This window comes from Triturus cristatus, chromosome 6, assembly GCF_964204655.1.
Source record: "Triturus cristatus chromosome 6, aTriCri1.1, whole genome shotgun sequence".
In the NCBI taxonomy this organism is placed as follows: domain Eukaryota; kingdom Metazoa; phylum Chordata; class Amphibia; order Caudata; family Salamandridae; genus Triturus; species Triturus cristatus.
In genome coordinates this window covers 1,894,768,654-1,894,794,074 of record NC_140589.1, presented here as the reverse complement: position 1 = coordinate 1,894,794,074, position 25,421 = coordinate 1,894,768,654, and the positions used below count along the sequence as shown (strand labels likewise).

At 43.3% G+C, this 25,421-nt stretch overlaps 1 protein-coding gene across 1 annotated transcript in view; it reads left to right on the top strand.

The window, feature by feature from the left end:
• The window catches only part of LOC146822334 (uncharacterized), a 60,441-nt gene that overhangs the window by 14,731 nt on the left and 20,289 nt on the right, over positions 1 to 25,421 (top strand). Inside the window, exon 2 of the mRNA XM_085613412.1 lies at positions 12,966 to 13,119. The gene's annotated coding sequence lies outside the window, so the exon portion shown is untranslated. The remainder of the gene's footprint in view (positions 1 to 12,965; positions 13,120 to 25,421) is intronic.

Sequence of the window (25,421 nt, the reverse complement as noted above, 5' to 3'; positions counted from 1 at the left end):
CTGTAAAGGTTCAATCTTTCTATTCCCACATTTCCAGCTATCATCTCTTCCAGTTCAACTTTTAATTTGTAAATATCTAAAACCTTTGGTACTGAGCTTCGTCTTTCTATTCCTTTTGCACATCTTTCTAAATCTTCTGGAGTGACCACTGTTGTACTTCTAGTTCCTGAAGGTGCCATGGACCCTTTTTTAGGTCTTGCCTGAGCCAGCTCATGCGCTGCTCTGCGAGACATTTAGTAAGCGGGTTTTTAAAGTGCTACCAAAGGCTTTTGCTGGCTACCAGCTTGCTCTTACGCGCGCGCGCCTCGCTCCGCCTCTCCAATCACTGCTGCGCGCGCATCCCTCGCATGCTTAGCACAGAGCGCGTCATCGCGATCACTTTCACGGCCGCTCGGCGTTACTTTTACGGCCGCGCGGCCAATGCTGGTTTTTTTTTGCTTAAGCTTTCTGCGAGATTTTTAAGTGTTTTTAGATCTCTCTCATGTGCTTCTCTCCATTCTTTGTGTTGCTCTCTATCGTACTGCTGCTTTTCTCCACCTGCGTTGCTCTCTTGATTCCTTTTTTGCTTAAGAATTCCATGAGTGCATGTGGTTCCAGCTTCTCCCTCCGTGTTCTTCCGCTCCGTGTTTCTCTCTCTTGACTTTTCACCGCCCTATTTTGTGATTGTGTCTGTTGTACCTCGCTTCTGTGAGCCGTACTCCTCCCTCGCTTCAGTGCGCTGCCCCCCTATTTCACTTGTTGGCTTCTGTGGCTTAGCTGTGCAGCCTTCTCACACTGATTGCCGATCTGTCCTTCCCTAACTCTGTCCTGTGCACACTTCCTTCTCATGCTCTCATTGTCCTCGGTCCACATACTGCAACCTGCTCGACTTTGCTTCACAGCGCACTGCGCTCTCCTTCTCATACTACTCTGTATTTTCAAATGCGTCTTATTCGCGCTGTGCTGTGCTTCCCGAACTACTCTGTACTTCCCCATGCGCCTCTCACTGCAGCATATTTTCCTTCCCGTGCACCTCTCATTGTAGCATCCTCCCCTTCCCGTACTACTCTGCACTTCCACATGCGTCTCTTAGAGCACTGCGCTGTCCATCCTGCTCTACTCTGTACCTCCACATGCATCTCGATCTGCACTATGCTTTCCTTCCATACTGCTCTGTACTTCCACATGCGTCTCTTAGAGCACTGTGCTCTCCGTCCTGTACTACTCTGTACTTCCACATGCGTCTCGCTCCACACTGTTTTTTTGAAAATTTGGATTCCTGTTCAGTTATGGCTTAAATTAACTGCATAAACCGCACACCTTCTCACACTGATTGCTGATCTGTCCTTCCCTCACTCTGTCCTGTGCACACTTCTTTCTCATGCTCTCATTGTCCTCGGTCCACATACTGCAACCTGCTCGACTTTGCTTCACAGCGCACTGTGCTCTCCTTCTCATACTACTCTGTATTTTCAAACGCGTCTTATTCACGCTGAGCTGTGCTTCCCGAACTACTCTGTACTTCCCCATGCGCCTCTCACTGCAGCATATTCTCCTTCCCGTGCACCTCTCATTGTAGCATCCTCTCCTTCCCGTACTACTCTGTACTTCCACATGCGTCTCTTAGAGCACTGTGCTGTCCATCCTGCACTACTCTGTACTTCCACATGCATCTCGATCTGCACTATGCTTTCCTTCCGTACTGCTCTGTACTTCCACATAAGTCTCTTAGAGCACTGTGCTCTCGTTCCTGTACCACTCTACTTCCACATGCGTCTCGCTCCACGCTGTTTTTAAATTTTTTTTATTCCAGTTCAGTTATGGTTTAAATTAACTGCGTAAACCGCATACCTTCTCATACATATATCTACTTTTAAATGTTGGACTAGCAAGCACACAATTACAAACCATATAGCCAGCTAGAATAAAATCAGTTGTTTTCATTGTAAGGTTCCACCCTCCAAAAATGATCCTGATCCTTACAATAGTTCATCGCATTTGATAACAAGCATTGAAAATGCAATAGGTCTCGCCCTAGTTTAAGTTAAAGAAATTCTGTTTGTAATTAAGTTGCTTTTTGGCTTTGCTTTTATTAGTGTTTTTCAAACTTTCATGTACATAACATGCATATGCAAGCATATATGTATATGCATGCATTTATATTTATATTTATATAGATATGCAGATGTGTATATATATGTTTATATATATGTGTGTGTGTGTATATATATATATATATATATATATATATATATATATACGTGTGCGTAGAGGTAGAAGGAGGTAGAGGTAGTGGGTAGTAGAGAGTGGGTAGTAGAGAGTGGGTAGTAGAGAGTGGGTAGGTGAGAGTGGGTGAGTAGAGTTGTAGAGGGTGAGTAGAGTTGTAGAGGGTGAGTAGAGTTGTAGAGGGTGAGTAGAGTTGTAGAGGGTGAGTAGAGTTGTAGAGGGTGAGTAGTGAGTAGAGTGTGAGTAGTGAGTAGAGTGTGAGTAGTGAGTAGAGTGTGAGTAGTGAGTAGAGTGTGAGTAGTGAGTAGAGTGTGAGTAGTGATTAGAGAGTGAGTAGTAGAGGGTGAGGTGAGTAGTAGAGTGAGTAGTAGAGAGTAGTAGAGAGTAGTAGAGTGAGTAGTAGAGAGTATTAGAGAGTGAGTAGTGTAGTAGAGAGAGAGAGTAGTAGAGAGTGAGTATAGTAGAGTGAGTAGTAGGGAGTGAGTAGTAGAGAGTGAGTACTTTCAAAGTCATCAAACCCCGGCAAGCTGCGTACTGAAAGCAGCCTTTTTAACAACAAAAACATACAAAAATGCGCACCAAGTTACACGGTGCACGTTTCAACAAAATAAATACAAACTCAGTGTAAGTGGCATTTTTAAGAAACGTGCTGGTTAAGAATAAATAAATAACCATTTTCGTTGCTAGGAGCTGCGTACTTCAAAACTCTTCAAACCCCGACAAGCTGCTTACTTTCAAAGTCATCAAACCCCGGCAAGCTGCGTACTTTCAAAGTCAACATACCCCGGCAAGCTGTGTACTGAAAGCAGTTTTTTTATCAACAAAAACAAACAAAAATGCGCACCAAGTTACACGGCGCGCATTTCAACAAAATAAATACAAACTCCGTGTAAGCGACATTTTTAAGAAACGTGCCGGTTAATAATAAATAAATAACAACCATTTTCATTGCTAGGACACCTTCCACGCCGTACAGGAAACAGCCTTTTCGTTGCTAGGACACCAAAATGCAAAATGGTGTCGGGCTGTCCACATTCCCTATGAACTACAGACACACGCATGCGGTTTGCTATGGACAAATGGCAAGAGCAGCCATGTTTGTCCATGCAGACGCGTGCATGCAAGCCCTCGGCAGAATCGATTCCAAAAGGTAAGTCAGGACTAAAAGCTTACATGAAATGGGGCTACTTTGCAGCTATGCAATCACAGTGAACTCATTAAAAATACATTAACGTGCACGTCATAGGGCTTTAAGCCCAGCTTACATTTGTAATACAAATTTACGGTCGTATTTAGCCAATTTACCCAAGTAAGAACTTATGATGTTGCTACATCTTTATCTTCCCTTTGACAGATATTATTCTAATTTAAAACGCACACTTCTACTCTGTACAGATGCTACCACAATTGCAGACATTCCACATGCTGCCCAAAGAGCACCGTGAGTGGAAACCAATGTTTTTTCAACCCAGTATTTAGCTAACAACTGACATGGCTGAGGAACCAGTGGTCAATTCAAGCAATAAAAATATATTTTTTCTATAGTGCTTTGTGAGGAACTTTTGTATGTACAGTTACTATCACCCAATCGAAAATGGGACTCGTCTTATCAATCTCAGAAAGACGGAAGACTGTATCAACTTTACAGTATGAGAACCTGTAATTCACTCAAGATATATAGTACAAGTATCATACCTACAAGTCAGGACTATTGGCTTTGTCAATGCTTGTTAGTTGTATAAGATAAATATGCATCAACTATGGCTTGTATATAATATTGAAAAAACTTACATTTGAGGTCCTGCAGACACCACCACAATATTGCTGCTCCTGAGTTTCAAAAAGAGAAGGGAAGTCCAGAGAAAATGACTCTAAAGGATTTACTCCACCTTACAATGCTCACCTGGCATGACGTCATGCCGTAACTTCTCCACTAGTGAGAAGTGAGCAGCGTGAGCAGGCGCACGTGATGTGCCTGCGGTCACTGCAGTCCGGAAAAACAAGATGGAGCCCGATAGAGACCCGTTTCGAGGCCCCCATTAAAAAACAAACTGCCGGTACTCAGCACCGGTGAGACCCGGCCCACTTAAAGCCCTGCTTTAGGAGATGGCGAGATATTTTGAAGCACAAGTACTACACAAAGTGTGCCAGTAAGCAACACCTACAGATTAGATCATACAAATCTAGTAACTTTTGGCAGGAACAACCTGACCTAGGCCCCCTACAGTTGGAGGGGCGCACAGACAGCAGGCCGGAGCTGCCATGAAGATATCGTATTCCAGACCACCAGTTCATTACCTTCAAGTTCTTTGTAAAATCATGCTTTCTTAAAGTCCCTCGATTACCTCTCCCACCACCCTTCAAGTTCAGTCCCCTCCCAGGGACTTTCACCTGCAGTTTAGCAGCTGCACAGGTGACTGGTGTTAGGGGACAAAGGGCAAAGTGTGCATTCCTTGGCTGGTCACTGCTGAGGTACAGGACGTGATCTGTGAAAACAAAAGGGTCACCCACTACCATCACCAATGTAAGGGGAGGGCGTGGAGCACGATTGGCTCGGCCGCCAAATGTAGTTTCGTTCTGATGAAAGGCCTGCCCCGGCCACAAGGGTGCACCAGAGTGAAGATAAGGTGGCGTTCAAGGCTTCCCGCTATGGACACTTAAGAATTGTAAACACTGGTAGTATGACCCCTTAAAGCGTTTACAAAAAGATGCTCATGGACGTGTTCTGCTGCGAAAGACTGGGCCCCAGGAGATGCCGAGGCAAAAACCTAATGCACTTCAAGGCACTACTTGTGTGTGGCGGAATAGCGCCCCGGGAGAAACCATCTGACAAAAGGTTAGGCAACATTGAACATACTACAAGCAAAAGGAAAGAATACAATGTCATGAGAAAATAGCAGTTTACAAGGCTTCCAGGAGCATTCCAGAGAGCAAGAAGGAGCTATAAGATAGGAGACGAGGCTTTATTGGCTAAGAAAAATATTAACACAACTAATCATATTACCATTTTAATATTTAGACTTTCTATTTAATTGGATTCGTAGAACGCATCCTCGTATTTCAATGCTTGAGCAAGTCAAATATGTGTAAACTGTGTGGCAACTGTATTTCACTTAATTCACTGGAGCACGCAAGGGTTTTACACATGCATTCGCTGTCACATTGAAAATCTAGCCAATTTATTAAAACGGGTTTATTTTGCATTACGAAAGCCCCTTCTAAGAGAAGGGCAGACATTCTGCGGACGTTGGATACTAAATTCAGTGAATATTGTTGGTGGGTGTGTTGAGGGGGGGGGGGGGGGTTGGTGTCACAGTATCTTTCATTTTATCGTCGCCTTTAGAAATGAAGACTACCAGTACCGGAGTGCAAGAAAGCAGGGAAAGGAACTAGTCACATTTGCTGTCGGACACCGCCCAACTACTATTCCATTTTTACACAAACTCCCTTGCTTCTTACACTACACCATAGGAGCCACATGCTGGTGTGTCATGTCCAAGCCAGAGTTCTAAGACTAGCTAAAGCTGCACAACTTCAGCATTTCTTCCATCGGCCCGTGCCTGGCTGTGCACGCCAAGGGCACGCGCATGCTGCACGACAACTACAGGAACAAGTCCCGTCATTGGAGATGCAAGTGACGGTCTTTTGGGTGTATTCTGGGACTTGTGATCTTGCAGTTTACGATAGATGATCAAATACACGAAGCAGACGGGGTGGGCTGTTCATACGAAATTCATACTCGAGACCCAAGGGAAAGAGAATTGCGCAGGTGCACTGGCTTCAGAGCCGGCCCTTGCTCCAACAGCAAATGTGCCGCCATCGCCAGTGCTAGTAAATGAAGCGAGGCGGCAGAAGCAGCAGCCCATTTTCACAGGCCTGTCCCTGGCTGGCTATATCAAAGCAGTGGCAGGCCTCGAACACACATCGCCAAGGTTGAAGGGAATGTATTTGCAGTAAGTTTTTATCGCCCAGCTCGCTCATGCCAAATACCGCCCGGCTGCCTCACACAGCCAATTAAAACAGAGGTCTTCTGCCTAAGCCAAATTATGTTTTTCGTAAAAAAACAAACCAAAAAAACCCACACATTTGACCTTTTCCAACGAATCGGGGGACAGGCTCATTACACCTATAAAGTGGTATTGCCAAAGTAGTCACCGTAACTAGTTAAGCTCAATGAGACCAACAGGATGAACATCTGTTGATGCAACTAAGAGGCCCGGTGCTGCCAGCAGTTTCTCAATCTGTACTCTGTGAAGGCTGACATGCAAACAGACAGAAGTGGATGCCTGCTTGTGCCCCGGGAGAACTGTAGGGTGCGCGCTGGTTCAGAGCTATGAGCAAAGCGGCATTTTCGTTGCTATAGCAACAAAATGGAGTGGGACTGTCCACAGTCCCACGGACACGCGCATGCTGTCTGCTATGGACAGATGGCGAGAGCAGCCATCTTTGTCCATGCAGGCGCGTGCATGAGTCCATGGCGGAGAATCGACTCCAAAAGGTCTCTCTGACAAGAGCAGCGCATGCGCTGCTTTTCGCCAGGCGAGACCTAAAAATGTCAGCTTATAAGATTCATTCATAAATGTGTAAAGGCACTTTCTGTGGGGTGACTACAGTACCAGTTGGTTTGTATTGGCCATTACAAACTGATCATAACTTTTGAAAGACCTTACACTGAAGCTGGATATATTGGAAAGATTCATTGAATTGTTTAAAAGGTCGCCAGTGTTTGATGCTGCTCAGCTGAAGCCTGTGCCAAGCTCCTTTTCTGTCCTCCAACGATTCATTCTAACTTTTTTTTAATGCGCTCCTTTTTTCACAGAGGTAAGGGTGTGCCAGTGTAATATTCACAAGTGTTGAGTTGTTTAGGTTGGGCAGTGCTGCTTTGGTCATCGATATAAATGTAGAAGGTGAAATTGTTGGATCATAAAAGTCCTTTCGTATACTTTAGAGTGAGATCCACTTTGAACAAAGGATACCTCAGCTGAACTTGTGATTAGGTCCCTCACAGAGCCAACTGGGCAGAGTTCACTGCTTAATACAAAGTCCCAGAAAGAGTTACATTCCAGGCACTTGTTCAGCTAAACTTAACACTGAGTTACAGTGCAAATGCATGCACTTGCATTTGCACAACATGGTGCACAACATGGTTGTCACAGCAACCGTGAGTCACAATAGACATAACAAGCATTGGCATAGCCAATAGGTCTCGCTTTTGGGACCTTATAGGTGTTTAGTTATCCAGCACAATATCCTTGGTGCAACTACATAAACTGTTGCACGGCTAAACACTTATAAGGTCCCAAAGTCGAGACCAATTGGCTATGCTAATGCTTGTTTTTTATCGCGAGATGTGTTTACCCGCCTCCGCTACATAGAGCTTTTATTTAGATACTCCTTATGGTGCATGTATGCTGCTATTTGGGTAATTCTGAGCACTTTAAGGCACGTAAAATATTTGTTTAGGTGCCCTCCTGAGTTTCAAAGCTCCATGTACAGCGATGCTAGGAGGGTACACATCTATCTAATTTTGTCACTTCCAAGGCTATAGCTACCATTTGTGCAGTAGGTGCAGAGGTACCGGGACCCCTGAGTGTGAGAGGCTCACAGCACCCTGCTATAGTTGTCTTTCACTACTCTTCTCGGGGCAGTAAGATATATTCATTGCTTGCCTTGGGGCTCATGGCACTGTCGGCCTCTTCCCAGGTCTCCAGTTTTACCCAGGCTATTGAAAGCTCTTAATCGGGGCCCCTGGAATTGTGTGGCAGTGGAGGGCAAAGCATGCAGCAGAGCTTACAAAATTGTGTAGCAAGAAAGGACACATTATGCAGCACAATCCATGACGGTATCAAATCTTTTTTTTTTGTTGCCATTTCAACACTTAGAAATGCGGTTGAACGTCATTAATACTGATTAAAATCGGAATACAGCAATCAGAAACTGAAATGGCATCCTTTATCCTCTTCAAAGGGTGTGGCATTATGGAGAACCATATTTTCAGGCTTTTTAGTAACTTTTGATCTATTTAAAATAGAATTTTTTTTGTGAGAAATCTGCAAATTATAGATTATGTGGCAGATGCATAATTATGTGGAGAATACTTCGGTTGCAGAATCACAGAATTCCAGTGGCCTTCCTGTTACTGCTCTTTTTGAGCTGTCGTTTTTGTTTAACCCTATTGTTTCCTGCTACCGCCATTTTATATTGCTTTCTGCCAAGTATTCCATACTAAAGAGATACAAAGTTCAAGTGTTGCCCATTGGGCTTTCCAACTGTCTATCCCTATTGTACAAATATTTGCAATGTCAACATGTTTATATGTTATTTTATTTTAATTTATATTGTATTAGGTTATGGTATTCTATTGGCACTTTCAATGTGCTTCCTACAATTTTTGTGGCATGCTAGCAGGGCCTTCATCCAGGCACACTCTCTTGCAGGAGTGGAAGAACCTTTTTTTAATAGCGTTTTTGTTTGTTGACTTTTGGTTCTGTGTAGTTGATATGTGTCTTTGGATAGTGTATTATGTTTGTTGACTTTTGGCTGTGTGTGGTTGATGTGTGTCTTTGGATAGTGGATTTTGTTTGTTGACTTTTGGCTGTGTGTGGTTGAAATGTGTCTTTTGGTAGTGTATTTTGTTCGTCGACTCTTGGTTGTGTGTGGTTAATGTGTGTCTTTGGATAGTGGATTTTGTTGACTTTTGGTTGTTTGTGGTTGAAATGTGTTTTTTGGTAGTGTATTTTGTTTGTTGACGTTTGGTTATGTGTGGTTGATATGTGTCTTGTTTCGAAATGATTTTTAGAATGAAATTACAGTGAGTTCAAGCTAGAAAAAACTCTGCGGTGCTTTAAGTGTATGTTAGGGTTTGCTGCATTATCGTTTCCCTCTCGTAATGTGTACGTATATGTCACAAACATGAGCTTCAAAGCAAGATAGCACTGTAAAATTGAGGTGCTAAAATACAAAAAGAGAGCGTGGGTGGATGGGGTGGCGGGGATTACAGCAAGGGAGAGAGAAATTGGAGACTACAGGAGTGGTTGTAAGCTCATGATGGCGGGCAGGGTGTAGCTTCAGGGGGGCTGTTTGGGGTGGTACACCCCCCTCCTAAATTATTTTCTGATAAATAGTTGGGTACAAGTGCTTTCAGTCGGGTATGGTGAGATGCCAGTCGGATTTCAGCAGGACGTTTTAACTGCACACAGACAAAAACACACACACAATCTCTCACTCTGTTTTGAAAGTTCTCAAAAATATTGTTTATTTCACAAAATAATGTTTTCTTTTTTAGCGCCCCTACCATTCTGCACTCCTCTCCCTTTCCCCTACCCCATAGGCCCCTCACACACACACCCTGCTTGTGGTATAATGTTTCAAAATTAAATGCCAGCCTGTTTGTCAGTAAATCTGAAGTTTACACCCCCCCCCCCAAACTTACTGACCAAGCTACTTCCCTGATGGCAGGGTGGGATGTAGCCAGACTGGGTGTGGGGGAGATCTGCGTTTGTGGACCACCACCAACTCCTCTCGTTTCCTGCCACCATTCAAAGAGCAGATGCCAAGTGTATTCATGATGCCATCTGCATCCATCACTCCCATTTTCGCTGCCAGTTCTGCTCCAGAAAGCTGGGTGACTTGACGGCTCAACGGTTTGACTTGGGGTCAGATGACCTTTGACATCTTGGTCATTGTTTGAGATCTGAACCAGTCTGGTGGTGGCTGAAGGTCCCCCCCAGATGTCTAGTCAGTGATTCATCTGAAGATTGTTCTTGGCCTCTATTCAGCGCCCAGTAGCAGATGCCCAGACTGTCAGCCACCAAACACAAGGAGCGCGGGTCAAAACCCCACTTGGCTGTATTGGCAATGAAACCACTGATGAAACTTACAAAAAAAACAATCATCCCACAAGGACAGCTGTAAGTGAAACTTAAAGCTGTCTTGATTTAACTCTGTGGAAGAGCCAACATTTCTATGCTGCTATATGTGCGGCACTGGTCCTCCCTGGACTTGTATGTGGACTTATACTGGTAGCCCTTTTTTTTTCTTCAGTTTTTATAGCGCGAACTCGACCCAAACGTATTAGAGCGCTTTACATGAGCACCAGTTACATTACACAAGGACACATACATTTTTGGTAGGAACGGGGACATTAAGCGATTTGCCCCGAACCACAGGATGTTGAACCGACCCTGAGACTCGAACCTGGCTCTTTAGCTCCAGTCGGGCAGCTCTGGCCCTTTGGCCATAACCTCTCTCCTTGCAGTATCAAGTGTGCCCATGGTTTAAGGGTGGACGCGGCATCGTTATTTTAAAGTGGTTTTGTGATTTTGCTGAAAAAAATGATTTTTTTTTTAAATTTAGACTTTTGAAACATAAGCCCCAAAGCAAAATGCAGTTGGTGAACTGCGTAGGGTTTTACCTCGTTGAGATGTGGGTGCACTGGTTTTTGGACGTCTGAGAAATAATTGAAGTTGATTTTGTTCGGGCAGCAGAATTGGTGCGAAAACTGATGGGCGTGTTGGTGTCCGCTGGCAATTTTCTATTAAACTATTTTCACTTCCCTTTTTTCTGCTGGATGTAAATGGTCAAATGTCCGGCGACTCATAGGGGCCTATTCACAAAGGCATTCGGGAGTGTGTAAAGTAGTGCTCCTCTAGGACTCATCTATGTACTCATATGTTTTTGTGAATTGGCACTAAAACATCGAAAGTGTTACTAAAAGGGGCATAGTCATGAAATATTGAAACAGGCTTAGTAAAAAAATATATATACGGTGCCCTTGTTGCACTTTTAGAAATAGGGAGTTGGTTTGGGATGCCGCGCAAGATGGCCGACTAGGTACGGAGCTCCGCCGCATCGATCACCTCACGGCGTATTTTTCCCGATGTAAACGGGACCGCCATTGAGCACCGTCGCCGGATTTGGCTGGTGGAACATTTACGGAATCAGCGGAGCAGCTTTTCACCGCTGGTGGAGCCGTTTTCGCCCTTCTCCGCGATGAATTCCCTGCCCCTCACGGAGCCGCCATTTTGAAGCTCTTCCGAACATCGGAGCCTCTGCTGACAGGAGCTGTCATTACACGATATGCCACTGGACAACAATGAACTTTCAGACACCGACTTCATTTCAGGGGTGAGGTTTATATATATTGCGCAAGACGCCTTTGCTGCATTTTTTCTCTCCTCCTCCACATTAGAGGAAACATCCAAACACGCAGTTTTTACGGCGCTTCACCCCTGACAACTGGATGTTTCCCGCCCTAACATGCTCACTGCTCTGAAATACTTTTTAGCCTAAATTTCTTCCTCATGACGCTATGGCATCAACGTTCTCTGAGACTTTCTGCCCGTTTCTCCTGCGCCTCAGCTACTTCAGGATGCTCCTTCCTGTGCTTCCATCTTAGTCATCCTCCCCTTTTTGTACTCGTTTAGTTAACACAATCTAATTCCCTGTCGCTTTTTCCACTGAGTTACGTCTTGGTGCTTCACCCTCTCTTTGGAGATATTTCTGGAACATTTCACATGCACCTTTAGTCGTCTCACAGGGAATTGAGACTATATTGTCGCACGTTCATTTCTTTCTATGGTCAACTTACGCAAACCTAAATTTGTCTTCACACCATCGGGGAGTAATTCAGGAGCATCTTCATCTGATACAAATAGAGCCACTGCATCTGCGAAAATGACGACCCCAAAGTCATCATTGGCTCATACTAACACCAGTAAGTCCTCCCCACCCGCTCCGGCGGGCAAGCGCCTCAAGCAAAATTCTCCCACCCCAGAAGACAATCCTTCACATTCTTCTACTGACCAAATTCTGGAGGAATTGCGTGCGCTGCGCCCATTTATTGAAAAAACGAGTTCAGATATGCAGCTTTTAAAGGATAAATGGGAAAATATGGATGCCCGTCTTTCTACTGTTGAACAGCATCTTCCTGAAGTTCAGTCCAACACACAACGTATAGACTCTTTAGAAAAAACGGTCCTCTCACTCCAAAAGCATACAGAGGATTTGGAAAATCGTAATAGGAGGAATAACCTCCGTATTTACAATCTGCCGGAAAATCTTGAGGGAGATAATCCAGTAACTTTCTTCACCACTTTCTTGCCGAAACTTCTGGACCTACCACCTTCCACCTCCATTAGTATACAAAGAGCCCATAGACTAGGTGCCAGAACGGGCTCCTCCTCAAAACCTCGTGGAGTCATCATTTTATTTCTGAAATACACAGATCTCTTATTGATTCTCTCAGCTGCGAGGAGTATAAAACAAGTCTCTTGGCAAGGTCAACGAGTATATCTATCTCAGGATGTCTCTAACGTCACTGCCTCCAGACGTAAAGAATTTCTGGCTATGCGTCCCTCTCTGCGCGCCTTAGGAGCAAGATATGGCTTGTTTCATCCTTGTACTCTCAGAGTCACCTATCGAGAAAAGACTTGGTCATTTCAGGAACCTGGAGAATTAAGGAACTTTCTTCTTCTACACCGTGAAGAAGGGATGGACGCCTCCTCTTCTGCCTCGACCAGTGGCTGAATTGGATTTTTATTGTTTAACTTGTTTGTCTTCCTAATGGCTTGTCTTTGACTTCATGTATTCTCCTTACTTCTCATCTCAGTTTTTACACTCTCTTTTCGTATCTCTTCTCTCCTTTATCTGTTTCTGGCATCTCCTATATATCCTTCTATTTTCTTTTTCTACTTTCTGGACTTCTGTTTTTACGTCTACATGTTATGTAGGTTAACATTTTTCCCTTTTTTCCTCCCCAGACGGATATGTATCGGATACTTCTCTCAACACCTTGTCCCATTCCATGTTCCTTTTGTGCGGTCTCGATGTGGTTTTCCTCCTGATCCTGGTCCGTGCGTCTTGTAATGCATCACCACCTCCCCACCTTCCCTATGTGTATTTTTTCTCTTTCAGGTATGTTTAATACAGTCATCCTTCTGGATTTGTACTGTCTTCTATGCATTCTCTCTTTTCTTCCTTCTTCCTTTCCCACTGATCTCCCTTCCCTTCTCCCATCCCTCTCCTCCTCCCTTTTCCTTTTTCTTCTTCCTTTTCTACCTGTTCTTCCTTCTTGCTTCTTGAAGAGTTTTATGGTTAATACTTCTATACAGTTTGAATTATTATTACATGTACAGTATGTTTTTGCAATTCTTGATTTAGATCAATTTAGTAAGCTTTCACCTTCAAAGTTGTTTCATGGAATGTGAAAGGATTTAATCACCCTATCAAAAGGCAAAGAGTACTCTCCCACCTTTCCTCTTACAATCCAGATATCGCCCTTATCCAAGAAACTCACCTATCTGACATCGAATCTTTAAAGCTAAAGCGACTATGGGTTGGAACTGTTTTATTTTCACCTGCTTCTCAGAAAAAGAATGGAGTAGCCATTTTGATTCATAAGCGACTCCAGTGTAAAGTAGTTCTAGAAGAAAAGGATGACGAGGGACGCTGGGTCTTAGCTAAACTACTAATTAACAATATCCCACTTACGATATTCAATGTTTACGGTCCCACATGTTTTGACTCCTCTTTTTGGCCTTCCATTACAGCAAAATGTATTCAGCATAAAGATGATGCCTTTCTATTGGGTGGAGATTGTAACCAGATCATTGACCCATTTTTAGACCGAAGATCCTCTGTTCGTTTTTCCCCTCATAAACCACATAAACAATTCCTTGACACTATTGCCCAAACTCATCTTGTAGACTCATGGAGGCTCACTCACCCAGACGTTATGGATTTCTCCTTCTTCTCTCCTCCTCATGCTTCCTTCTCCCGCTTGGATTATATCTTTCTCTCTTCATCTCTTTCTCAACATCTTATTTCTTCTTCTATTGAACCGATTGTTATCTCTGACCATGCTCCTATTATTACTGTTTTTGACCTTCTTCCTCCTACTCCTAAATCTTCTCGCTGGCGCTTCAATCCTTCTTTTCTTACTGATCCTCTTTTTTCCTCCTCTTTTCGTGCCTTTGCTTCTGAATTTTTTCATCTTAACTCTACGCCTGATACCCCACCTCATATTCTTTGGGATTCCTTCAAGGCCACAGCCCGAGGTTTTATTATTGATTTTGTCTCTAAAAAAAAGAAAAAATTCCTACAAAAACGTAAAGTCACCCTTGCACATATTAAATCTCTGGAACATCAATTCTATACTTCTTCCGATAAGATTATGTCTCCTGAATTGCTTAAGGCTAAGATTGCCTTTAACAAACTTACCACAGACTCTGCCTCCTCTTTTCTTCTCCGGAGCAGCGCGCGATTTTATGGAGGTCGAAATAAATCAGGTAAACTGTTAGCCAACTATTTAAAATCTCGTAAAGAACGTACTAATATTGATTCTATTTATTCCCCATCTAATGTACTTCTTCATACCAATGCAGAAATTTTGGAACAATTCCACTCTTTTTATGAGACTTTATATACTCCGGAAAACCCTCCCACCCCAGAGCTTATTCAATCCTACTTTGACAACATACCTCAACCAGATACTTCCCACCTTAATATTTCGGCCGTTGATTCTGATCTTACGATTTCGGAACTCTCCTCTGCTCTATCCTCCCTCACTAAGGGGAAAACCCCAGGACCTGACGGCTTCCCAGTTGAATTTTACCTACATTTCTCAGACCTTCTTTTACCCCACCTTCTATCTCTATTTCAGTCTTTTTGTTCTACTGGATCAGCCCAAGGCTCTTTTCAGGACGCTACCATATGCCTTATTCCTAAAGATGGTAGAGACCCTAAGTTCTGTAAAAATTATCGACCTATATCTCTAGTTAATGTTGACTATAAAATTTTTGCGAAATTATTAGCTCTTCGCCTTGACCCGCTCCTGCCACATCTTATAGGGAAAGAACAATGCGGCTTTGTTAAAGGCCGCTTGACTTCGGATAATTCTAGACTCTTCCTTAATGTCTTAAGTAAAGCCCCTTCACTATCGATTCCCCTTGCAGCCATTTCAGTAGATGCTGAGAAAGCCTTTGACCGAGTCGACTGGTCTTTTCTTCTGGCCTCCTTAAAATGGCACGGCTTTAACCCCAAATTCATATCTTATATTTCTTTGATATATTCTATGCCCAAAGCATCTGTTCTCGTTAATGGTCAACTCACCTCCCCATTCACACTCCAACGTGGTGTTCGTCAGGGCTGTCCCTTATCACCTCTTTTATTTATTTTAGCGCTTGAACCTTTCCTTACCTCCATACGCAATAATCCATCCATCTCTGGCTTCCCGTACGGTAAACGTCATCTTAAACTGTCTGCATATGCTGACGATATTCTTTTATTTATTTCTGACCCGCCTACCTCAGTCCCCGCATTACTAGACGAATTTCAGAAATTCTCCTTGGTCTCCGGTTACAAAATAAACTCGGACAAAACAGAGATTCTTCCTTTAACCAAACTTTGTCTCCCCCATTTTTTCACGGCTACTGGCTTTGCTTGGAATTCTACAAAAATTAAATATCTTGGTGTTCTTTTTTCTAGCTCTATATCCTCCTCCATTCAACTCAACATGAATGCAGTCATATCTAGGATAGACTCATTACTCACCTCTTGGAATCCACTATTTCTTTCCTGGTGGGGCCGTCTTGATTCCATCAGAATGATGATTGCCCCTATTTTGATTTACTTATTATCCATGCTCCCACTTCGTATTCCAAACTCCTATTTCCGTCGCATTGATTCTGCGTTGTCCAAATTTCTTTGGAAGCAGAAAAAAGCCCGCATATCGCTTTTCAACTTACGTAAATCTAAACTCAATGGTGGTACCAACTTTCCAGACTTTCGCCTCTATCATAAGTCCTTTTCCCTTCGACAGGCTTCCCGCTGGTTATCTCAGGAACCCTCCCCTTTTTCTCCCCTCTGGCTTTCTGTTGAACAGGAACTACTGCTTCCGTACTCTTTCCAAGAAGTAATTCGTTTTACTTCTAAAGCCCCATGCCTTAATCCCCTTTTATTCAAGCATACTTCTTCTCTTCTGCGCCCTTTAGTTTCACCTTCCTCAGTAACGCAGGAATCCTTCCTACTATTGCCTATATGGTACAATCCACTTCTATTAATTAACAACCGACCTATTGCATGGCTCTCATGGAGAGCGAAAGGTATCATTTGGATACGTCATCTTTTTGATGGGTCATCCCCTTGCTCATTTCCTGCATTTCGGTCTCAATTCCATTGCCCTCCTTCTTTTGCAAAGAAATTCCCTACCCTTATGGAAACCATTCTAGATCGTTATTACTCTCTCCCCTCTGAAGATCTACCTACCTCATCTTCCTCTCTACTCACTGTCCTTTCTACATCTCCTAAGGCTTCCATCATTTACCGGTACTTTTCAGCCCCCAATCCAGATCGTCTCAAATCAAAATTAGAATTGTCTTGGGAGACAGACTTACATTCTTCATGGCCGACTTCTCTCTGGGACAAAATATGGGCTCGATCCTTGAAGATTTCCCGTACTGCCTCTCTCACTCAATCCCTATTTTTCTTTTACCACAGACTATACCTTTCTCCTCTTTCTATCTCTCGCTTTCAACCTGATGCTGTATCTAATTGTTGGACCTGTAATGCCCCTTCTGCGGATCTTCTCCACCTCTTCTTCTTCTGTCCTTCAACTCGTATTTTCTGGTCTCAGCTATTCTCTCGCCTTTCTCGCATTTTCAACCTCTCTATTCAATTTTCTCCTTCTTTAGTATTTCTTGGTAGCCTTTCAGAGGATTTAGACCTCCCCCCACATTCTCGCGGTCTTTTTGACCTTATGTTGGCTCTGGCATTACAGCATATTGTCTCTAATTGGAAATCTCTGAACAAATTGTCTCTCAATTGTTGGTGGAATCTTGTATGTCACTCACACAGACTTGATGTTGCCTTTGCTTCCTCCTGTAAACCCTCCCGAAATGTTGAATTTTACTGGCTACCTCTTACTCTATACCTTGACCAATCCGCCAAAAAGAGTTACTCTCCACTATCTTCGGATAATTTCAAGCCCCCCTGAACACATGTACTCTTCCCTGCAGTTTTTCATGATATTTTTCAGTCTCAATATTGTAATTATTTAGCTTTGTATTGACCTTCTTCATACTTCTGTTTCATTCATGCAATTACTCATATGATGGTTTTTTACTGTACTTACTGATTGCCATTTACTGTATTTCCTATTATTGCTTACCCATCTTCTACGATAAATACCATGTTTTTGTTTTCTTCTCTCCTCCCTTCCCCCCCCTCCTTCCCTCCCCATAACTTAAAAATGCTTTATTTTTCACTGTGATATTGGCTGCTTCTATTTTCTTTGTCCCATTTTATACCTTTTTTTCTCATATTTGCTGATGTCACCCTACTGTCATACTTATTTTTCTCTAATAAAGCTTTCAAACATAAAAAAAAAAAAAAAAAAAAAGAAATAGGGAGTTGGACTTTCAGTCAAATACAGGCAGGCATGTAAGAGTCTGTAACACAGAACTCCTATACCACTACTTTCCGGAACTCGTACATGCTTCAGTGCTTAATTTGAGCCAGTGGCGTTCGATGTTCAGTATCAGCACTTAATTGTCAACACCGGCACTTATGAGAACTGCTACATGATGACACAGTTTGTATAATTTAGAGATCAGCAGAACAGTAAATGTTTAATTCAGTATACATTAAAAACAACTAATACCTACTGCCCAAGCCATTTTTAGGTCTCGCCTAGGCAGCGCTTGTGCTGTCTCTTCGAGATATGCTGTATTCAGGATATGTGAATAAAGCTCCGCCTTACTTCTTACCCAATTTTTTAATTGGCTCCTGTCCATGTACTATGTAAATGGTGGCTTTTCATTGGTTATTAGTCATTGTAGTCCCTCCTTAGGAACTTCCTGTCTCTTTTTGTAACCTCCCATGTGGACCTCCCCTATTACATGTGTTGTTACACCCTAGGTTTTAATTACAACCTCAAGGCACTATTTTCTTAAAAGCCTTCAGACAGGATACTCACTTGGTCCTAAACAAGGTTAGCAGGAATTACTTTACTCGCCAGCACATCTCACATTTATATTAGACCTTCTATACATTTCCCTTCATCAGCTCCACACAGAGTACAACCTAATCCGGAATTAATATAATAATTATTTTGTCACATTTCAAAGCTACTAATTGTAAATATTGAGTGTGGTACTGTCTTCCATGCAATGCATTATGGGTAGGGTGGATTTACCATATCTTCAAAATTATCATGATCACTAGGGACCTCTAGGCGCAGCTTGCGGCACTGCACCTACACATGTCACATTTATATTAGACCTTCTATAAATTTCCCTTTAATAATTGTTTTGTCACATTTCAAAGCTATTAAGTGTATATATGGACATAGCTTTTTGAATGTACTCTGGTACTGTCTTGCATGCAATACATTATGGGTGACCAAAAGTTTGTAGTCACTAGGCACCTCTAGGTTGCCCTTCATCAGGTCCACATAGAGTACAACCTAATCGGAATTAATATAAAAAATGTTTGTCACGTTTCAAAGCTATTAATTGTATATATGGACATAGCTATTTGAATGTACTCGTGGTACTGTCTTGCATGCAATGCATTAGGGGAGTATCCTATGTGACCAAAAGTTTGATGCTCACTAGGGACCTCTAGGCGCAGCTTGTAGTACTGCACTTACACATCTATATTAGACCTTCGATACATTTCCTTTCATCTGCTCCACATAAAGTTCAACCTAATCCGGAATTAATATAATAATTCTTTTGTCACATTTCAAAGCTACTAATTGTATATATTGAATGTACTGTGGTACTGACTTGCATGCAAGGCATTATGGGTAGGGTGGATTTACCATATCTTCAAAATTACCATGCTCACTAGGGACATCTAGGCGCAATTTATGGTACTGCACCTGCACATTTCACATTTATATTAGACCTTCTATAAATGTCCCTTCATCATCTCCACATAGAGTACAATCTAATCCAGAATTAATATAATAATCGTTTTGTCACATTTCAAAGTTATTAATTTTATATATGGACATAGCTATTTGAATGTACTCGTGGTACTGTCATGCATGCAATGCATTAGGGGAGTACCATATGTGACTTAAAGTTTGCTGCTCACTAGGGGGCCTCTAGGCACAGCTTGCGGCACTGCACCTACACATCTGTATTAGACTTCTATAAATTTCCCTTCATCAGCTCCACATAGAGTACAACCTAATCTGGAATTAATATAATTATTTTGTCACATTTCAAAGCTACTAATTGTATATATCGAATGTACTGTGGTACTGTCTTGCATGCACGGCATTATGGGTAGGGTGGATTTAGTATATCTTTAAGCTTTATGATGCTCACTAGGGACCTCTAGGTGCAGCTTGCGGTACTGCACCTACACATCAACAGTTTATATTAGACCTTCTATAAATTTCCCTTCATCATCTCCACATAGAGTACAACCTAATCAGAATTAATATAATAATTGTTTTGTCACATTTCTAAGCTACTAATTGTATGTATGGACATAGCACTTTAAACGCGCTTTTTGTACTGTCTTGCATGCAATGCATTAGGGAAGTACCATATGTGACCAAAAGTTTGATGCTCACTGGGGGCCTCTAGGAGCAGCTTGCAGTACTGGCAGTGCTGGTGCCTTGCTTACTTGTTACCTCTATGAGCAGCTTGTTGTACTGGCAGTGCTGGTGCCTTGCTCAGTAGGGACCTCTAGGAGCAGCTTGTGGTACTGCACCTACCACATATTACATTTATATTAGACCTTCTATAACCCCTTCTGTGCCTATGATGAGCTGGACTCGTCATGGAGCACAGTCGTGCTGTGCCCATGACGAGTCCAGCTCGTCATGGGGCATTCCCTGGGGAATCCCTCTGGTGCGGGCACCAGAGGGATTCCCTTTTACTGAAAATAGCCTCAGGAGCTGGGGAAGAGCTTCCCCAGCTCCCGAGGCCCCCCCCCTCTGCTTTCAGTGCAATGACGATCGGTGTGCACGTCGCGCCGACGTCATTACACTGAAAGTGAAACTGAAATGAGCCAAGAGGCTCATTTCAGTTTCACTTTCTACGTGCTCAGGGGGCTATCTCAGCCCCCTGAGCACGTAGAAAGACGGGAGGGGTATCGTTGGAAAGGGAATAATCTCCCCTTTCCAATGGTACCCCTCCCCTGTGGATCCCTGCTTGGGGATCGCCACAGGAGGGTGATCCCCAAGCAGGGATCCACCCACTAGACACCAGGGAGGGGGGAGAGGCCCCTTGGGCAAGGGCCTTTGCTCCCCCCAAATAATTTTGGCATAATTTAGTCGTTTTGCCCCCCCTGGGGGGCAGATGGGGCAGTAGCCCCCAATCTGCCCCCCCGGGGGGGGCAAAAAGCCTACTAGACACCAGGGAATTTTAAAAAAATAAAAAATAGGGGTGGGGGCTGCCCAAAACGGGATGGCCCATGCCCCCACCCCACCCCCAATTATCAGTCTTCCTGCCCCCCCCCCGGGGGGGCAGATGGAGCATTGGCCCTAATCCTCCCCTTCCGGGGGGCAGAAAACCCACTATACACCAGGGATTTCTTTTCAGTTTTTTTTTTAGGGTGGGGGCTGCCCGAAAGGGGCACGCCAATGCCCCCACCCACCCACCACCATTACAGCCTTTCTGCCCCCCCCCGGGGGGCAGATGGGGCATTGGCCCCCCAATCTGCCGCCCGGGGGGGGCAAAACGACCACTAGACACCAGGGAATAAAAAAAAATAAAAAAATAGGGGTGGGGGCTGACCAAAACGGGCAGGCCCATGCCCCCACCCCCCAATTATTACAGTCTTTCTGCCCCCCCTGGGGGGCAGATGGGGCATTGGCCCCTAATCTGCCCCTTCGTGGGGCAGAAAGCCCACTAAACACCAGGGATTTTTTTTTGCGCAATTGTTTTTAGGGTGTGGGCTGCCCGAAATGGGCACGCCAATGCCCCCACCCTCCCCCCCCCACAAAAATGACAGTCTTTCTGCCCCCCAGGAGGCAGATGGGAGCTTTAACCCCCAATCTGGCCCCCCCTGGGGGCGCAGAATGCCCACTAGAAACCATGGACTTTTTTGTTTTATTAGTGTTGGGGTAGGGGCTCCCCAAAATGGGCATGACATTACCCCACCCCAGAGAAATTCCAGTCTTTCTGCCCCCCCCCCCGGGAGGGCAGATGGTGGCAGTGGCCCCTGATCTGCCCCCTGGGGGCAGAAAGCCCACTAGACGCCAGCGAGTACGCAGGCTTTTTTTATGCGTGGGGGCTGCCCAAAATGGTCATACCAATGCCCCCACCCCCACAAAAAATAGCCACAGTCTTTCTGCCCCTTTAGGGGCATTTCGGGATGAAACCCCCTTCCCCGATTTCCCCCCGAGGGCGTCAGAAAGCCCACTGGGCTCCGAATTATTTTTAGCAATGTGCATACCTGTGGATTTTGGGCTCTAGCGCAGTTGGAACGTAGGCAAACCTAGCAAACCTGTACATTTTTGAAAACTAGACACCGAGGGGAATCCAGGATGGGGTGACTTTACTGGCTCTCACCAGGTTCTGTTACCCAGAATCCATTGCAAACCTAAAAATGTGTCCAAAATAACACATTTTCCTCACATTTCTGTGGTGGAAAGTTCTGGAATGTGCGTGGGTCCACAAAATTCCACCCACCCTGCGTTCCCCAAAGTCTTCAGAGAAAAATGGTACCTCACTTGCGTGGGTAGGCCTAGTGCCCAAAACCTATTGAGGAGACATCAAAATTACCTATCACAAAACAACCTGGTTTTGCAAAGGGGGTCCCATGAGTTTTTGGCCCCGGGCTTGGCGGCCATCTAGGGAAACCTACCAAATCCACACATTTCTGAAAACTATACACCCGGGGGATTCCAGGGAGGTATGGCTTGCGTGGATCCCCCAAAGTTTCCTTACCCAGAATGCCCTGCAAACCTCAAATTTAGCTGAAAAATCACCTTTTTCACACTTTTTTGTGGGGGAAGGTTGTGGCATCACCGGGCTGACACAAATTTCCTACCACCCAGCGTTCCCCCAAAAATGTGTGAAAAAGGTGATTTTTTTTTTTCTCAGCTAAATTTGAGGTTTGTACATTTCTGCCTTCCAAATGAAAGACATTGTGTAAAAAAGAAGTTATTCTAAAAAATGACTGATAATTCTCGCGCTAGTATGAGTATTCCCAATTTCGGAAATTTGCAAATATCTACTGTTTCTAAACTCTATATTTTGTCCCCATTTCAGAAATACATAGGTGTCTTTCATACGGATTTTTCCATGTACACATTTTTACAGGTACACATTTTTACAGAATAATTACTATATACCCGGTACATAATAAAAAACCATTGCAAGTTGCTGCTCAGTTTTTGGCTCTGGGTTCGTCGGGTTCTTGGTGAACCTACAAGTCCTATATATCCCCACAACCAGTAATGTCCAGCGGATGTAACGGTATATTGCTTTCAAAGAGCTGTCAAAATTAGAAGAATTTACAGGTGAAAACGTTGACACAAAAGGTGCTTTTTGAATTTTTTATTCAATTTATCCTATATTTAACTGTTAGTTTCTATAAAGAAACCTTGATGGATCTACACAAATGACCCCTTGCTGAATTCAGAATTTCATCTACTTCTCTAAAATGTATAGCTTTCCAGGATCCATTATTGCTTTTGTACCCATTTCTACCATTAACTGGAAGGAGGTAGAAAGCACAAAAAATAGCAAAAATAAGGCCGTGTCCCAGAAAAATGCCAAAACTGTGTAAAAAAGGTTGGGTTTCCGACAAAAGTCTGGTATCCCCTAAAAGCTGGGAAAATGGTGATTTCAGCCCCACAAACCCTTTTTTGATAACATTTGCAGGGAAAAACCCAGATGCTTTCATTTGCAGCCCGTTTTTCCAATTTTCCCCCCAAAAAACTAAATTTTGCTGTATTTTGGCTCATTTCTGTGACCCCTCCAGGGGAATCCACAAACCCTGAGTACCTTCAGAATCCCCATGATGTTGGAAGAAAAGGACGCAAATTTGGCGTGGATACCTTATGTGGTCAAAAAGTTACAGGGTCCTCAGCGCGCACTACCCCAAATAGCCAAAAAAGGGCGTGGCACAGGAGGGGGAAAAGGCCTGGCAGCAAAGGGGTTAAACTTTACTTCATCAGCTCCACATAGAGTACAACCTAATCCGGAATTAATATAATTCTTTTGTCATATTTCAAAGCTACTAATTGTATATATGGACATAGCTATTTGAATGTGCTCGTGGTACTGTCTTGCATGCAATGCATTATGGGTAGGGTGGATTAACCATTTCTTAAAAGTTAATGATACTTACTAGGGACCTCTAGGAGCAGCTTGCGGTACTGCACCTAAACATGCAGTGCTGGTGGCTTGCTCACTAGGGACCTCTAGGAGCAACTTGCGGTACTGCACTGAGACATGCAGTACTGGTGCCTGGCTCACTATGCAATCATTTGCAATGCACTAGTTCTTTCATTACTGATAGTATGAGCTATTGACGTTGCATTATTATTTGCAACACAATACCTCAAATTATCAGTAATGCGAGACCTATTGCATTGCAAATGCTTGTCTTTCAAATTTCGGAGTTTCAATTACAGGCTCCCTTATAGGAAGGTCCATTAATGAAATGACGGAATCACACTCACTAGCTTGATCATCTGTTATTACTACCTCTTTTCTGGGGTTATTCAAAGGAATGATTACAGCTTGAGGTTTTGGGAAACTTATTTTATCTTCATATAATAGAATAACAGGACCTATAGTCACTGGAACTGTCAAGGCTTCAGCATTCAAATTCAACTGATTTATTTTCTGTATCAATTCTCCCCTATTTTTATTTAATGCTTCTCTTTCTTTATCATGAAGTACCCTATTGACTGATGTATCATGTAAAATATGAGGAACTAAGGGTGTTCCCATTTCCGGTGCACTGGGGGTGACTACTCTACTTGGTTCTTCTTGATACGGTGGAGGAATTTTAGTTAAAATTTCCTCCCAAAATTCATCATCTGATTCACTAAATCTTGTCACATTCAGGTGTTTCGTTTTCTCCCTACAGCTGCTTCCAGACTGTTCCTCAGCCATTAAAACTGGATATAAACCTTCTGATACCATAGCTCTTCTCCATTGTTTCATCTGACCTTGACATAACTCACGCAAATATCAGGGAAAAATCCTGTATATCTCCAAGCTCTGCATTTCTCTCGTTCATATGACTCAGTCTCCCATTCTTCTAAAGCCTCATACTGAGTTAACCAAGGTCTTGATTCTAAATCATTCATTCTCATCCTCAAATTCTGAACAATTCTCCCATTAAACGTACCATTTTCAGGAAAAGCTAGCACTCCATCACCTTTCGTATATTCCATCCAATTCTCTAACCATACACAAGTATGATACCCTCTTTCTATCATCATAAAGGAAGCAGGTGTTTTTGGTGGCGGAATAGGAATGCCCTCTCTAGTCAACAATGGCTTATCTTTCTTAAAGAAATTTCTTAATTTTCTTTATTACATTTTTTTTCTCTTTTCTCCATACATTCTGGATGAACGATGTATAGTTATATTCCACAAACCCTTGAAATCTTCTATCTGCACGACTCACTCAAATCAGATCCAACATATAATTTCTCTTTCGACCAATCGTAGCGCTGCTTCTATCTTTTCAACCAATCAGACTCAGGCTGACGCTCTTAGTCTGACCGATCCCAGCGCGGCCTTTTGTCACGTCAGTATCACTCCTTACGACCGACTCCTCTTTTACAATCTGCTTCCGTCTCACGGCCGCAGTTTCAACCGATCCCAGTGCGGTTCTCTGTGACGTCAGTATAACTCCGGCGACTGACCCTCCCTTCACAAGGTAATTGGAAAACTTATTTCTTAATACTTTTTCATTAAATTCTTCATTTATAACAACATAAAAACATTCGATACTCTGCCTGTTCTACTAAAAGCAAATGATAGATTTCAACTTATTCTTGGAGTCTCAGAATTGCTCCTCTTCTACTGCGAGTAAAAACCTCTGTTTTATCCTTCATTCAGGCTCGGAAGAGCCTGTTACTCCTTCAGTGTTACCCTTACTAGGAAATAAGACCAAAGTTTCACCAGCGAACTCTCTGCTATCACTCAATCCCAACTTTTATACGAAATAGTCCTTAATTTAACACTGCCAGCACTGCGTAGCTTCTCAGTGCTGTTCCAACGGACGAGT